The sequence below is a fragment of the Lagopus muta genome, chromosome 6, assembly GCF_023343835.1.
Source record: "Lagopus muta isolate bLagMut1 chromosome 6, bLagMut1 primary, whole genome shotgun sequence".
In the NCBI taxonomy this organism is placed as follows: Eukaryota; Metazoa; Chordata; class Aves; order Galliformes; family Phasianidae; genus Lagopus; species Lagopus muta.
Window position 1 is genome coordinate 53,681,001 of NC_064438.1, and position 16,899 is coordinate 53,697,899.

The 16,899-nt window shown below is 50.1% G+C and overlaps 1 long non-coding RNA gene across 1 annotated transcript; it reads right to left on the reverse strand.

Annotated features, from left to right (window-relative positions):
* Window positions 1-3,002: 3,002 nt before the first annotated feature.
* LOC125694592 (uncharacterized) lies at window positions 3,003-13,580 on the reverse strand. Its single transcript, XR_007377615.1, has 4 exons — window positions 13,395-13,580; window positions 12,222-12,340; window positions 7,544-7,660; window positions 3,003-7,456 (listed from the first exon to the last, which is right to left on the reverse strand). It is a non-coding gene; the product is annotated as an uncharacterized LOC125694592 (long non-coding RNA).
* Between the last annotated feature and the right edge of the window lie 3,319 nt (window positions 13,581-16,899).

Here is a 16,899-nt window from a genome sequence, read left to right on the forward strand (position 1 = left end):
CATTGCCATGGCTGTAAGCTACAGGAATTCAAAGCCGGAATAGCAGTCTGTAAAAGCTGAAATAAAAAGAAAAAAACAGCAGCCTGAAGAAAGACCCCAGAGAGGCCCAACTCTTTAGCATACTTTAAAGCATCTGCAGAGATGACATTTCTTTTGTCAAGCTGGATCTGCTTGTTTCTCTCTGGCGAATTACCCAGAGCAAAGCCCAGCCAATGGAAACCTCTCATGCACGTGGAACCAAGGGAGGCTAAGATTTGGGATCCCACCATCCAGCACAGAAATACATGTCTGGCAGGATGCTCCAGAGACTGAGCACCTCTTGGCCTCTGATGCACATGGCCCCAGTATGTGGGTTATTTGTGGCAGAGGGAACGCAGCCCCAAACAAAGTAAAGCTCCTGTTCTCCTGCTATTCATAAGGAATGTTCTGCTCCCTACATGCTGCCTTTATGAAAACTAACCACAAATCTTCCAGCAGGGACAAAAGCTCTTTCACTGCAAACCGACAGAGCTCACAGCCAGGTTTTTCCCCAAAGAAAACATTTCTGCCTTCTAGCCCTGCCCATTTACCTCCACACAGCATATCCCTCAAGGCGACAGGTGCTCTGGGTTGGGTGTAACCTAACTACAGTCTGCGGGTGGATGTAGCCCCCCAGTGGTGAAAATAGACACAAACAGCGAGGTGGGTTTTTTTCTGTTTATGCGTAGAATTGTCCTAATGGACAACGACTGCTTCTGCTATGTGCATTTGGGGATGCAGATGCACAGACGTCCTGCAATCCAGCCCCAGCAAATAGCAGGTGCACAGGATCATCCCACAGTGACCGCAGCTGATGGGCTGGGAACAGGACTGACACCTTCTGGCCTTCTCGTGGCTCCAGCCACCCGTGGTTTATGTCACATGAACACTGAGGCAGAGCCTCAAAACGTACTTGGAACATGTTTTCATTCACTCTTCTACCACCAGCACATGGAAGGACAAGAGGGAATGGCCTTAAGTCGAACCAGGGAAGGCTGGATTTTAGGAAACATCTCTTCTCAGGAAAAATGGTGATGCAGTGGCACAGCTGCCCAGGGAGCGGTGGGGTCACCGTCCCAGCACTGTGGAGATGTGGCACTGAGGGACGTGGGCAGTGGGCTTAGTGGGGGTAGTCTGGGGATCTCAGAGGTATTTTCCAACCTCAGTGATTCTATGAATAAATCAGACAGCTACTCGTGTTTTGTTACAAGCTTGTCACAGCCCCACAGCGCTCAGCAACCCCCTGAGAAAGGGTTTTCATCAAAAGAGCAAAACTTGGGCACTGTCCTGGTCCAAATGCTGAGGTAATACTCAAAGAGGCTGAAAAACAGGTACAGAAGGAGTCTCGTTTTGGGACTGCGTGGAAGACGAGGTCCTTCGAACCCTTCCGGCTCTCCCGGTCGCATCCCCGAGCCGTCACAGCCATTCCCCAGCCATCCTTCGATCCAGCAGTGCCATCTTCAGGCAAAGCGTCCGCCCTGCACTGCATCTCGGACACATTTTGCTGTCCGCCGCCGCTGCCACCAGGGCCCGGTGCTGTGACCCTCTCTGCCGTCACATGTCCCCAGCAGGTCAGTGCTATACACAGTTGGACACAGCTCCGGCCAAGGATTTCCAGACCTTCAAACCCCAAGCTACGTTTGGGTTTTTGGCGTTGTTTTTTTTTTTGTTTGTTTGTTTTGTTGGGGTTTTTTTTGGCTCAGAGGGCAGTGAAGCCCTGGCCCTGCTGCCCAGAGCTGTGGATTCCCCATCCCTGGAGGTGCCCAAGGCTATGGATGGAGTCCTGGGCAGCCTGAGCTGAGGGGAGCAGCCAGCCCATGGCATGGGCTGGGGGGCTTTGGGGTCTCTTCCAACCTAACCAGTCTGCAATTCTATTTTCCTCACCTGTCTGGGCAAGAGCAAATCACCACGGCCTGGCTGCAGCTGGAACATCTCCTTCAGCAGTCTCAACACTGGTGTAGACTGTCCCTCTGAGATGATGCGGCTTTCCACCTGTGTGCACTGAGAATGCTGCACCTCACAGGGAGAGACAGACTTTTACCTTCCAGCCATCCTTCCTCCTCCTTGCTGTAAAATGGCAACAATTTCCATGAAGTGGTTTGCTTCAGCAGCAGTCACCTTGCCCTGGGAAGAGCTGCAATTTGGCAGCACTCAGCCCAGCTGGGTATAATTTGCCATCAGCAGCACATCAGCCTGTGGGCAGCACAGCCTGACCCAATGAGCTCGAATGGCCAAAGGATGCTCTTGAGCATGCCTGAGCCAGGGGTGCACAGCATCACCCAGCCTGATAAACAGTGCTCCTTATCTGAGGGTCTGAATTAATTAAGCCCTGCACCTGGCATGGGATGTAATGCTGAATTACAGCTGTTGCTGCTCTTCCCTGGCACAGCGTAGAGGTGAGTGATTTGCTGCACCTGAGGCAGCTGATGGGAGTGCTCAGACGTGGGACCTGAGCCCTGGCTGGAGATGGGCACTGAAGTACCTGGCCCTGGCTGATTTAAGAGGCTTTTCGCAGGCTCCCATCCTGCGCAGGAGGAAAGCTCACCTTTTTATAAACATTCATAGAATCATTAAGGTTGGAAAAGACCTCTGAGATGACAAGGTTCAACTGTCAACCCACCCCCACCATGCCCACTGCCCACATCCCTCAGTGCTACATCCCCATGGTTCTTGAACACCTCCATGAATGGTGACCCCACCACTCCCAGGGGAGCTGTGCCACTGCATCACCACTCCTTTGGAGAAGAAATTTATCCTAATATGTGTTGGGGACAGGACAAGGGAGTCCCAGGGTTTGCATGGCACTCGAAGGAACAGCTCCAACACATGACATGGGCCCAGATTCACCCCTGGGAAGCACTCCCTCCAGGAATAGGTGGGGTGGGGTTTTCAGTTTTCGGAGTGTTAATGTTGTTAGAAAGATTTCCCGAATAGCTTTGCATGTTAACTCATGAAGAAAACAGCATATATTCAACAAGAGTCCGTCTGATTCAATAGAAATAGACCTTTATTAATAACATGCACGTTATATGTATATTTAAAATACCTATACATTTTTCTACTATTCACTTTAGAAAACGATTTCATAAAAACCTTTCAATCAGGTCCCGAGTAATTTTAAACATTAAAAAGCCATTTACCATCGTAGAATCAGTAGGCGTGATCCCAGTGAGTTGGTGTACAGTCACCTGTAACACAGCGCAGGCTCATGCATTCCAGCAGAAGCGAGCGTTCCCCTTTCTGCAGAGTTAAGCGCGTCAAATATCAGGTGAAATACTTGACAGCACCTGCCACAGTCATTATATGCAGTTGTGATTCCCTGCTGAGAGCACAATATGGCATTTGGAAGCTGGAGACGGCTTTTGTACAACGGTTGGAGCTCACGTGAAGGCAGGGCGGCTAGTGCAGAACCCGGGGATGGCAGAAACTGGAAAAAGAGAAATTCAGGGACCGACCGCAGGGAGGAAAGCAGTCTAGAAAAGAGGAGAAGAGGAAATTGCCAAAGTGTGAAGTGGGGCTGGTGCTTCCCAAGGCCCTGTGGGCACAGAGCCGGAGCTGCATGGCGTGCATGGGGCTGTCGGCTAAAGGCGGGCTGCGGGTTTGCATGTACAAAGGCTGTATGAAGATGGGACTTTAAGGCACCGTAGTCCATATACTCAACACATTCATCAAAAACAACAGTTCCATTTACAGTGCAATATCAATGTATTCCAGAAGCCAAGCGGCAGCTCTGCCATCACTTCTCTCTGGTAATTCAGCAATGGAGGAGCACATTAGGACAGGGCAGCCCCCACATTGCACATGCTGAGCACGGATGTGCACAGAGAGGCAATAACCAAGGTGTATGGTGGAGCAGAGCCCTACATTTTGGAGATGTCAGAATGCAAAGCTGATTCCATGCAGAGGCTCCTGTTGCTGCTCAGTGCCACCAGCTCAAGTCCAGCACTCATAGCCAAGCGAGAGAGTGACACAGAGGGAGCTAAACTCTTTTAAACACTAATTACAGTCACATGTGCTGTTTCAAAATGACCACACATTGTCCTAAGCCAGCCCTATTGGGAATGACCAGCTACCTGTGAGCAGGTCTGTCTGTGCCACCCACCATCGCCTCATGAATGCTATCTCCAAGGCAACAGAATCAAAGGGAAGGAATCCTTATATCCTTCCTTCCTTATATCCAGTGCAAACATAGCCCATGTGTGGGAGTTCCTACCGCAGTCATAATGGAACATCTATATATGTGTATATATATACTTATCGCCGAAATCTGACCACCTACACATTCACACATCAGAGCCAGAAGAGCTGAATTGCAGCTATGAGCCCCAAAACAGAACAATCACTGCATGAAGCTGTATTAAAGGGCTGGTGCCCAGGAGCTTGGAAAATAAGTGATAGAAGCGGTACGTCGTTCGAAAAGTGTCAAACATTTCTGGAGCAACTTGTGATGCTACTGCACCTCTGTACTGCTTTATCACTGCAGGTTATGGCTATCAAGCGCTAAGGTTGAATGGTTGAATGTTGATCCACTTTTCACTGGCAAAAATCACTGTGTGAAGCATAAGGCAGCAAAAACTTGAGCAGATGCAATGCTTAGAGTTGAGGACCTGTAACTCAATTTCAAATCAAAGCCAACATTCTAGAAGGAAGGAGTTGTAACATCTCCTGGAGCAAGTAGAAATGTAAGAAATAATAAAATCAGACAACATTTTTTTGTTCAAGAGGAGATAACGTGAGTAAAGTGTTACCTTCTTTCGCAGGTACCCAAGTGGTTTTGTTGTCTGATCCCAGTTTTTGCCTGTGCTACCTCCTGAGCACGCAGTGCTCTGTCAGAGGAGCTCACAGTAGGCAGGAATATGCCTGCCCTGTTCAGCAGAGGAGGGCATTTGTCATTTGTGAGATGGTGGGATAATGCTAAGGTAAGGTTAAAGGTTAAAGGCCTTAATCCCACCGAGCATTCGTGCCAATGCAGCAATTTTTATTTGATGTAGGAAATTTCATTTTTCAGGCCAGGACTATCCTCTGAGTGTAACAGAGCAGATCAGAGGGGGAAAGCACCCTAGCATTCAGTGTAGCCCCTGCACTGCTGTGAGTTCAGGCAAAAACAGACAAAAAGAGCAAAACAAGTGCATAAACCAGGTCAGTTTATAGCAGAAGAATCACACTGACTGAACAACCACACGGCACACTGTGCCCCCAGTGCCCTCCTGGGCACAGGCTCTACCTCTGCCTCTGCCCGCAGTGCCCCATTCCCAGCCTTCCCACAGTACCTGTGCTGCTCATGCTCTCTACTTTGCAGGTTATCCTCCTCTTCAAATAAACTGTTGTTTTGCACTAATAAGCTGCACCTTGCTGCTGCTTTCTGTCCCCTAAAGCTGTACTGCTGGGGCAGGAGTTCATGTTGCTCCTTGCACCTCTCCCCTCCTTTGTCCTGTGCTGTGAACACGTGCCCAGCAGCTGCAGTGTCACAGCTGAGATGCTGTGAGGTTCCTCCTCTAGCCCTGCACTGAGCACAGCCTGGTCAAGCAGTGGTATTTTTTGTACTTCAGAAACAGCATCAGCCACATCTGCATGAGAAAAGACTTCCAAAACTAAAAACAAATTCTGTTCTTCAACATGAACCTGCCTCCAGCTGAGAGTGCTCTTCTATTTGCTCTGCTCTAAAGATGCAGAGCTGGCAGCCTGCCAGGCAAGGCCAGACTCCCCCACAATAATTCTGCAGCTCTGTAGGACAGGTTTGGACCATTGGTGTATAAGGTCAGCAGTCCTAGGAATCAGTCACTGATACATCACAGCTCGTTCATCACATTTCCCCAGGTTATAGTGCAATCATTGCTTTTGCTGGAGCATCATCTCTTCCCTTATATTACTCTTTGGTATTTTCATGGTACAGCTTTGGCAGCTATAAAACCTCCCACTTGTAATCACCAGTTCTGCTGAACAGCTCTCATGTCAATCCGCAGCTCATAAGATACATATTTACATAACCTAAGGTTAACTCCCAGGTCAAAATCAGACATTTTTGTTAGATGGGGCCCTGGGCAATCTGATCTAGTATTTAGCCTAGCAGCTGGCAGTGCTGCCCAAGATGGGGGTTGAAACTTAACCATCCTTGAGGTCTCTTCCAACCCAAGCCGTTCTGTGGCTCTATGATTTCACTTCACCTGAAACACCATTACCATTGCTGAGCAGCTTCATCAGGAGTACCTCTGAACTTCTGCTAGCATCTGTCACATACATTCATTCTCTATCCAGAGAAGTTACCACTGCTTTTCTGTCTTTCCATGTCAAAATCAAAGTTTACGTATCGTTTCCTAGCACCAGTGTGAACCCCTTGCTAAACAGCAGGTCAGCATGCAGGAAGGTATGGGGGAAACAGCCTGAATGAAGCTAAGGGAACACGGCAACGGGACAAAGAAACAATCTGTCCTGTGAGCCGTTCTGCTCTGTACTAGAATAGCAAAGTAAATACCAGCTAAGAGATAATGTAATTAAAAAGGTGAATGCAATTATTCTAAAAATAATAGTAATAACCTTGCAAATCTCATAGTAGTTTAAGTAGCAAGCGAGTTAGTCTCTGAGCATCCTAAGCAAAGGCCATTCCTTCGGCACTGACCCCTTCATGTACAAAGCATTTCCTCAGAGAAACATCCTATCTGTCCCTTCACAGTCAGTAACTGGCACCTGGCTCCTCGCTGCCGGCCTGCTCCACTACCTGGGGCTCCCCTTCTGCTAAGGGTGGCACAACTGAACGACAAAGTGATTCCCAGCATCTGTATCTACACACAGAGAACTGCAACGTGGCTTTGCTTCCACACGACACATTGCATGTGTGTGAGGCCTCAGCATCACACCTGCCCTGTGTGTGCACGGTGCTTCGTGGCCAATTGGTTAACATGGGGCTGCGGAGCGGTGCCCAAAGCACCCAACTCACCCCAAGCTGCTGAGTCCAAGCTCCGCTCCCACCTCACCACGGGCATCTCTGCAATCAGTGCCTCATCCTAACGCCTCAGCAAGCAGTTCAAGCATTCAGAAACAAACATCGGTGGGTCTAACAGCTACTTTAATTCATTTTATAAATAAGCAATTGAGAATTTTGCTCCAGGTGGCTGCTTGTGTAGCCCATCCCATAAACGGCGTTCTCTGCAGAATAAGGCACAATGCGATACGAATGCAGCTCTTCATAATAGAGTGACTGAGAACAGCACTCGTGTACCATAAACTTCAGCCGTTTTCGTGAGTCAGAGTAAGCAGTCCTATAGCACGGAGCCTCCTTAAAGTATTCATAGCTCTCCCTCTCTGTCTCTAGGTGAATCTTCCTCAACAGATTGTTAATTAACACCGACCTACGGAGATAGGCTTCGGGATCTTCCAGGAATCGGAGTTTCTGGAGAGAAAGTTTTAGAATACAAGTCCGGTCCTCAGGGAGTATCAGGTGCTGGGGAGCAAAGAGCATCACACGGGTCTTTAGTAGGGAGGGATGTAACCGAGGGAGGATGGGAGCTGGAAGGAGAAAGCTACTCACTTTTGGACAGTACTCATGGTAATCTTGATGTAGATGTTCTTCTTCTGCATATTTTCTCTTAAAGTAGGCTACTTTCGACGTCGTTAATGGATTTGGTAGGCCCCAGTCAGATCAGCTCTGTGCAAGATTAAGAGAGGGTTTAGGTTAGATTTAGGTTAGATGTTAGGAGGAAACCCTTTACTGTGTGTGCCCCATCCCTGTAGGTGCCCGAGGCAGCGGAGGTGCCCTGGGCAGGCTGAGCTGGTGGCTGGCAACCAGCTCTCAGCAGGGGCTGGAGCTGGGTGGGCTGTAAAGTCCCTTCCAAGCCAAACCATGCTCCGGGGCAGTGACCACCTGCACTAGAGCTGCTGCCATCAGTACCCTGGCTGGTGACCGCCCTCCGGACCAAGGTAGGCGATAACCCGAGCCCAGCTCCGGGTGCTGCCGGCCAGCTTTGCAGCGATCTCTCGCTAGGTGGTAGTGTGGTCCCATGGCAGCCCGGCTCGGTGTGCTGCTGCTGCTGCTGCTCCCTGGGCAGCTCTGAGCGCTCGCAGCCTGCTTGGTGCTCAGCCCTTCAGCGAAGGGAAGGGAGCGCAGAGCCCTGGGGGTCCCGCAGGCTGCTCCCAGCTGCTCCTCTTTAGCAGAGGAGTCACAGTGCTGCATGACTGCAGTGGGACCGTAACTTTCCTTCTGGTGAGCACCAGACAGAACGCAGGCTGGGTTTTGGTTTCTTTAGACAGGAGGCGCGTGTGTTTGGGCTTGACATCATCGTGGACAAAACTCTCTCTGTTAAAAGCAGTTTCTGTGGTTTGCTTTCAAACGTGCTATTTTTCTGAAGGTTATTAATGGTCAATTTTAAAGTCCACAGAAAGTCACCACCTGGAGCCTCTCACAGTCAGGTCTCGGAGCTCAAGCTTCCTTCTCCAAACTGAGATGCCTTCACAGAGGTGTGTAAAACTTTGGCTATTGGGGCAATAAAGGTCTTGGTTCTGGAGTGCAGAATCTCTGCTATGGTAACAGAACCAAATACACCACACATATAAGAGAGAGCTCGTGGTGCTGGATGGATCCCACCACGCTCTCTGAGCTGCAGGTGGGAGTGAAAGGACATTAACACTGATCCTGCCCCTGTTAGAGGCATCTCTCCTTCCCTGGTAGGAGAAAGTGATGTGCTCTGCCTTCCTCTTTCCATGCCAAAACCCACAAGAGATGCCCAAACAGGACAAATCCTCACAGAAGACTCTTCCTGTGTTTTCTTGCTGAACTTCAGGTTAGTGAGAATGGAGGTTTGCCATAAAGGACACTACAAACCTGGGCAGAAATCCCTTGGCTGGTGGATTAATGGCCTGTCTGGAGCCAAGTGTCCCAGCCCTGCTTTGGGACCCAGCACTGCTCTCACAAAAGAGGACTCAGAAAGGGACTGTCCCTCCTTGCAATAGGACAATGCCATGTTTCTGTCAACCTGGATGGACCACTGCACACAGCTCTTGGGAGCAGGGCACGGCTATGGCCTTCACAGCACTGCCAGTCCCGGGCAGCTGCAAAATGTGGTCCAAATGCACAGCCTTCACTGCTGCCAGGTTTTATCCTACATTTGAATTACACTGGAGACAGGGCACCCTGGGCATTTAACTACTCTGACAATGCTTCTCCTAGGTTCAAACCTCCCTGCTGTGTTATCTGAACACAGGCAGAAAAGCATTTATGCTCCCAAAGCTGTAGGATAAGAGAACATCACAAGGACTCGGGGAAGACTTTATAGCTCTCTATAATGACCTGAAAGGAGGTTACGGTGAGGTGGGGGTCGGCCTCTTCTGCGTAACTAGCAATAGGGTGAGAACCAGCCTCAAGTTGTACTGGTGTGGGGGGGGTTCAGGTTGGATATTAGGAAAAATTTCTTCTTGGAAAGAATGGCCAATCACTAGAACAGGCTGTCTAAGGAGATGGTAGAGTCACTGTCCCTGGAGGTGTTCAAGAAATGTGCAGATGTGGTACTAACTACTGGCTTAGGGGGGAAATACTGATGCTAGGTGAATGGCTGGACTGGGTGATGTTGAAGGTCTTTTCCAACCTTAATGATGATTACAGTTTTCATCAGCCTTTCTCTGAAGTGGACAGAGGTATGAAAGAAGGAGTGATGTTCCCGTGGTACCATCGGGGATGGGAATAAAGCCAAACCCAGAGTGCAAGGTGAGCCGACCAGGGGCTTGTTGTTCTCCTTCAAAACAAGCTTCTAAGCTGTAAAACTCACTCTAGTGATTTCCACTGAAAAGGCTGAAAGCACAGCCTGTATACTCTGCATGCAGAACATGAGCAGAGGCAGGACAGAAACCCAGGGCATGCAGAGCATCACCACTCAACCCTCCATCTCTTCCATCTCCCTTGAGATGGAGGATGACAACTGGGACACCATTGGCCCTAAGGACAAACAGTCCTGAAGAAGGACCAGCAAACTGCTTGGAATAGCCATGCCAGATGGACAGGAGGAGGCTGTGTCCAAGAGCCATGGAGATGTGACAGAGGGACACGGTCAGTGAGCATAGTGCAGATGGATTGGGGTTGGACTTGGGGATCTTAAACGTCTTTTTCCAGCTTCAGTTTTTCTGTGATTCTATGAAGCTTCCTGCAGCTGGCCCCATCCCTATTCCCAACACTGGGCTGTAAGGCTGATTTTAAAAGGACACATTCCCACCTGCAAGCACAAAGCTCCTCAAAGACCAAGAGCAGAGCAGACGCAAGCTGCTCGGTGCTGGCTGTCAGCAAAGCCCAGCAGTTCCAGCCCTGCAGGACTCCTGAAAGTCAGTGCGGACTGCCTGGCTGGGCTGCAGGCACGCACGGCGGTAGTAATGCGGCAGTGAATCAGACCCTTCGTGTTTTGTTTAAATATAAACATATTGAATCAGTGCTTTTTTGTGAGGAAGGCTATTCTCGCCAGCCAAGTGTTTTGACAGCTACAGCAAGGTGGTATGAGTCACTGCCTCCGCCTCAGCCAGCCTTGGAGACAGATACATCTTAATCACATTACATTTTTTCAGTGCCGCACCACAATCCCAGGCACGGGGCCAACCATCCCCCCAGGGATGGAGCGGTGGATCCTGAGTGCGAAGTTTGCCCTCCCTGCCCAGCCGAGCCCGGCTGCTCGGAATGCACACAGCACCGCAGCGGCTCCCGCTGCCATTAGCACTAATGGAAGTTGGGAGCATAAATCCCATGCGTGGCACTGAGGGGATGGAGGCTGCTGCCTCCCAGGTCTCCCCAGAGCAGCTTCATGAGCTCTTTAACTGTACTTTCAAATACGTGCCTGTTCTTACTCCTTGCCCTGGGAATAATTACAGCGCTGCGTGGACCCACAGGGTTATTAGGCATGTTTGGGCAGAGGGTCTTATCTAAATTGAAATGGAAATTGATTTATAGCATGGCAACTTCATGATTGAGCTGCAAATGGCACAAGATAGTCTTCACCTGCCTTACGGTCCCCCATCACACAGAGATAGAGCCTCTATGCAGTATGAATTAGTGCTGCTGGTCCCAGGAGGGCCATGGGTCATCTCAGAGAGGGGGTTTAGCAAATGACCAAGCAGCTGAGAGAAAGCAAAGACTGTGCTTTTCCACTTCAGGCAAATGGAAAGGGGACTGCCAGCCCTGGGTCTGCAGGTTGTACAGAGAACTGCTCTGGCTGCCTCTGTTTTTCCCACCTTTCCTGAGGAAGAAGACCTGTCCCTGCAGTGTGCTGCTGCAGTGCTGGGGCTGGAGCAGCTGCTGCTCTCAGTGCATCACTGCAGACGGCTGCAGGGGAAATTCAGGGGCTCACTGGGTGAGCCGGAGCCAACAGCACCACGCAGCTGAAATGAGCCGGTGCCCCACAGGTCTTCCTCTCACAGCACAAGAGGATGGAAGTGCAGGAGAGCCGGCTGAGATGGAGAGCATCTCTGAGCAGCTCCTGCATGCACAAATAGAAAATCCAGTGCTTCTGAGCATGCAGAGATGGGTATTTATTATCAGCAGGAGATGTGACTTTGACATGGCTGGAGATACTGCCTTGTCCTTGCGGCTGCCGTCAAGCTGCAGTGATGAATTCCCCTGCGATGAACCTGTGATGAACCTCAGCCACACTGCAATTACAAAGTGCTCAGCTGAAACCCTGCTCTGATTTCATGTTACACTGCCGCATTTCTCAGGACAAGCAGCCTCAGGTCCCGCCAAGGCTTTCCCAGCTCCAGAACTCAGGCAGAGAAAATGTGAATGGGGAACACTGCCAGATCATGGGTTTCACATGGAATGACAATTGCAGAGTGTAGGGATGGATCTCCCACTCCCCACCCGGGCACAGAAATTCCCCTTTTTGATCACCTGAAGGAAGGTAGCAGCCTTCCTACTTGCTGGAGCTGTGGCTTTGCACTTTAAAACTGCCTTCTTTTGGGACTTCTAATTGCTTTACAGATCTCCCTAGTTCACCAGGCACAGGCATCAGGATAGCTCTCATGAATGCATAAAAACAGAGACAGTGATGGGTGATTGCTCCGCTCCCGTTCCCTGCAGCCCCCCTGCCTCCATCCCTCTGACCAAGAAAATGGATATAGCTCAGCCAGATGCAGCAAAAAAATAGAATGACACTTTAATTCCATCTGAGTCCCCCTTTAGCAGTCATTCCCCTTGCTCCAAAGCCCAGTCAGCAGTAGTTGGCAAACGTGACAATTACCTGAGGATGTGGAGTCAGTCTGCAAAGGGTCTCTCTGGGATGATGCCAGCAGTCCTGGTGAGATCTCCTCGCACGGGCTCAGCAAGCATTGCTGGCAGCACAGCCCCGCAGAACGTCACCTGTGGGGGGACCAAGGAGGGACATGGCTCAGGTGGCAGCAGCAGGACGAGCACGAGAAGAGAAAACAGGAAAAACAGAGTCCTGGTGTCACATCCAAAGCATAGAATTGTTAAGGTTGGAGAGACCACTAAGACTGTCTATTCCAAACTCCCAGACTTCACCCTCGCTTCCCGGACAGCCTTTCAAATATAAACCAGAACATGAGGAAAAACCATGTCAGCCTCTCAGTGGTACGGCTGTAATGCTCCCAGAGCAAATGCTGCACACACAGCTCCTCGGAATACCCGGAAGTTTGCTGAGCCAAAACACGACTGCAGCCTGAGCACAACCTCATGAAACAGTGTGCTGTTTTCCCCATCAGCTCTTGTCAGCCTCACAGGAAAGCTGAAGGAATACAACTGAAACCACAGCATCATTTGGAGCGGCAACATCCATTTCCCATCACACAGCCCTCCTCCCGGCCCCTCACTGCCTGCAGAGTAACACAGCCCTGGGGAAAGTCAGATTACAGGTTCTGTGTCCCAGGATTACTGCACTGTGCATGTTTCTATGTTCGCCTTCTCAAGGGTCCCCATGGCACCGTGCAGAGAAACATCAACAGATCCATGCGTGCAGACCCACCTCTGCACTTCTATGTGCAGAGATGCTTATACTGCCTATGTCCACAGGTGAAGAAAAAGCAGATCCAAACACTGTGAAAGATAGAGGAAAATAGAGCTTGTGTGTGTTTGTGCGCGTCTCGCAGCTAGAACATGTCTATGTTTAGGTGGCTGTCTCATCCCTGAGGATGGCACTTAGCAAACAGGCAACAAAAAGTAGCTCTGCTTACTTTGCAGAGTTTGCCCATAGGAAGACAGCAGAGAGAGCAGCACCTCGGTGCACAACCCATAGCCCTGCAGGACCAACGCTGCACCCTGCTCGGCTCCATGCCCTCTTCCACAGCTCTGCAAAGCCGGCAGCTCGCACATACAAAACTCCCTGCGTGCCAGCAGCCGCCCGCAGCCCAGCAAATGCCACGCTGCCCTCAAGCACCCTCAGCCCTGCGGCACTCACCCCGCGATCCCCAGCTGTGGAGGGAGAGCTGCTCCCGTCCTTCTTCCTTCCCCGGCCGCTCCGAGCTGCTGGCTGCCGCTGGAAGTGGTGGCACTGGTGGCAGCTCCTGCGGGTCCCTGCAGCCACTGAGGAGCGCATCACCACCCGGCTGCAGCCCGCGGAGGTGGGCGCCCAGATGTGCCCTGCACGGATTGGTCCAGCGGGAGCAGATGTTGCCCGGTTGCTAGGAGCGTTGCTAGGCGCCTTGCTAGGAGACGGTGACGCTCTCCCCATCACTGGCGCGACTCGAGGCTTGCAGGGAGGGAGGGGAGGTCCTGGAGAGCCCACCACCTCCATGGTGGGATGGGAAAGGCTGGAAGGAACGGGACAGGACAAGATAGGATGGGATGGGATGGACAGGGCGGGATGGGATGGGAGAACAGGGCGGAGAGGATGGGACAGGACCAGATAGGATGGGATGGGACAAGATGGAGTGGAATGGGATGGAATGGGTTGGCGTGGGATGAGGTGGGGTGGAACGGGATGGAATGGGTTGGGATGGGGTGGAATAGGATGGGATTGGACACGATGGGACAGGGAAGATGAGGCACATGCACTGTGGCTTGCTGCACTGCAGTGTGCCACAGCTCAGAGCTGGAAGGGGGATGAGTTGCTGCCAGAGGCATTATAGCAGGGCGAAGGATGTGTAAGTGAAATGCAGGAGCTAGGAGGGGGCAGCTCTGCTTCATGCCTTGCAGGTGGAGAGGACGGGTTATGTCCCATATGGGCAAGTTGAAGGGGGTTAGAGTGGAGCAGCGGCTGCAGGGGAAAGGATGCCAGGTAGCTGCCTAGCTGCCCCAGCCCGGAGAGATCGAGACTGGGATAAACCAGTGACCAGAAGGGAGGGAGTGGTGGCTCTGACTGAGGACTGCTGGTAATGCATACTCACAGTCTGCTCTCCCTCCAGGTCACATCCATCTGCCCTCTCACCCCATGCCCACATCCCCCTCTGGGGCACAAACTGACCATTCCCTGGGCATTTTTCATGCCCCATCAGAGTGCCCTAGCACTCTAGCACCATTCCTTTTCCAAAGAGCCCAACTCTATATGCAGATAATGGCAAAAACATTACTATATACATATATACATGCATATACACACATACATGTATATATTTGTAATAGATGTATACAAATGTATAGTTTCTTCCTTTGCTCCCAAGAGCTCATGCCACAGCAGCCCTGTCTGGGTGGCAGTTCCCTCCATCTCATGCTCCATCTCCACTATGGAAGGTTTGCCAGTACCAAATAAAGGCAAGATGTTATGGAAACACATCCATTCTGGCCACAAGCTGAAGATCCTGGACAACTTCCTGTCTCCAGTGATCTGGAAGATAGGGCACATGGTGCCTGGGGGTGTTACCGCTGGTGGGATACATGCAGATCCCCTCCTTCTTGTTGCTCCAAGGTCTGCAGGAAGGTCCCTGTAGAGCAGAATGTACCAGGCTTGGTCCTCCTCCCTCTTACATGGTGGAAACTCTTCATTTGGCACTCACCTGATCAATACCTCATCCAAATTTTACAGCACTGGCTCTCAGTAGGCCCAAGTCCCAGTTTTCAAACATCAACACAGCAGCCTCAGATCAGTTACTCCTTGTCACAGAATCACAGAATGACAAAGGTAGATAAAACCTCTGAGATTACCAAGCCCAACGCCAGCCCACCCCCCACACGCTCACTGCCCACATCCCTCAGTGCCTCATCTCCATGGTTCTTCAATGCCTCCAGGTACAGTGATCCCACCACTCCCCTGGCAGCTGTGCCACTGCATCACCACTCTTTCTGAGGATTTTTTCCTATCATCCAACCAGAGTATCTGGCTGTATTGGGCATGAACCACCATGCATGTGCCTGCACACGTGCAGCTGAAGAAAAGACCCAGCCAAGTACCTACTTCAAAGTGCCTCCGAAGTTCCACTTCTTTTATTGAAAAGTCAAATGAACTCAAACTAATCTCAGATTGGAATTTTCTAGGACAATAGGAAGGCACTGGAATTTAATTGATTTTGATTACCTGCATTATTATTATGCTGCCAGTAGCGATAGTTCAGGTTGGTGTAACTTTAAATTTACCGTGAGATGAATCTGACATTTTTCTACTGTTGAACAGAGGACTTGAGCAATGCTTCAGCTCTTTACAAAGATGTCATAATTAATACAGTAATCTCTCTTCTGGATAGAAAAGGAAGACACAGTGGCACGTACTCTGCACCTAGGAGCTGAATGAACGACGGATGCACTGCTCCAGTGTTCCTGAGATTTATTGTATTTTTTTAAAACATTCAACACAATTTCTGCTGCAAAGACACCTCTTCCCCTCTCCTGTCAGCACGCAAGTGGGAATTATTAGCTGGCAATAACTTACAGCCAAAAGGTCATCTAATCTTCCCCCAGCTGGCTATAGGAAACATTTCCATCCCCTGAGAAGCCTGGAGCAAATTCTTCCAAAATCCAAGGCTTGCTGCTTTCTTCAAAGCAGTTTGAGCCTTTCTATCTCACTCCTTTCCCACCAGGTGTGCATACAGCTTCCCAGCTAAAGACAGGGTTTGTATGAAGCTGGGCTATCCAAATGCATGGGGTAAGTGTTCCAGCTTGGGAGCTCCAGCATGGGACCCCATTTCGATCCATAGGAGCTGCAGCAGGAGAAGCAGACCTGAGCAGTCACAATGATGTGCTGGGAAGCATGCAGTGCAGCTAGCAGGCTCACTGCTCTGACACAGGGGCATCAACTCCCTGCATGTCAGCGTGTGCAGACCTAAATCCTGCTTTCCACTGCAGTAAGTGATCTGAACACTTGATCATGCAAACTGAAGGAAGATGTGCAGCAGATGCTCCATCCCACCCCCACCTCATCCCACCCCACTCCATCACATTGCATCCCGCTGCATTACATTGCATTGCATTGCATTGCATCCCATCCCATCTATTGTCATGGAGACATGAGCCATGCCCTCCCCTCCCATGGGAAGAGTTTTCCCATCTGCTAGGAATGCCTGACTGGGAGCTGCTGCCCAGCTGAAGCACATGTTGTTTTCGTGCAATGGAAATTAAACAGAACAGTGAACTGGGACCAAAGTCTCTATTGACAGTGATATTATTTGAAAAGATAAGACTTTAAATGCCTACTGCACAAGATAAAACCTGGACAGGCAGACAATAGAAGAGTAGGGTGTTGGGTTTTGTTTTGTTTTTCTTCTTTTAAGAATTTGGAAAGCAGGATTGCCTAGCATAGTTAGTGCTATAATAATAATAAACACGTATTTTAAAATGGTTGTGAGCAACTGGGAATATGAAAAAAAACCCACTTACAGAACAATGCCACTTACTTTAACTGCCAAGTAGAATGAGAAAAAAATCAGTTCTTTCATCTCACGACAGTTACATTTCTTCAAGCCAATCAAATTAAATTAATGTGCCCTTCTGAATCAAAGCACCAAGCATTCAAAAGATGTGTGCATAGGAGCAGC